This window comes from Homarus americanus, unplaced genomic scaffold, assembly GCF_018991925.1.
Source record: "Homarus americanus isolate GMGI-L3 unplaced genomic scaffold, GMGI_Hamer_2.0 scaffold24922, whole genome shotgun sequence".
Lineage (NCBI taxonomy): Eukaryota > Metazoa > Arthropoda > Malacostraca > Decapoda > Nephropidae > Homarus > Homarus americanus.
Genome location: NW_024722610.1, coordinates 6,088,713 through 6,089,238, shown reverse-complemented (window position 1 = coordinate 6,089,238; position 526 = coordinate 6,088,713).

Sequence of the window (526 nt, the reverse complement as noted above, 5' to 3'; positions counted from 1 at the left end):
AACTTATCAGGACCTACACAAGGCATTATAAGTGATTAGCTTATAAGGACTTACACAAGACATTATAAGTGATTAACTTATAAGGACTTACACAAGACATTATTGGTGATTAACTTATAAGGACTTAACAATTCATTATAGGTGATTAACTTATTTAGACTTACACAAGATATTATAGGTGATTAACTTATAAGGACTTACACAATATATTATAGGTGATTAACTTATAGGGACTTACACATGACATTATATGTGATTAACTTATAAGGACTTACACAAGAAATTATAGGTGATTAATTTATAAGGACTTACACATGACATTGTATGTGATTAACTTATAAGGACTTACACATGACATTATAGGTGATTAACTTATAAGGACATACACAAGATATTATAGGTGATTAACTTATCAGGACCTAGACAAGGCATTCTAAGTGATTAGCTTATAAGGACTTACACAAGACATTATAAGTGATTAACGTATAAGGACTTACACAAGACATTATTGGTGATTAACTTATAA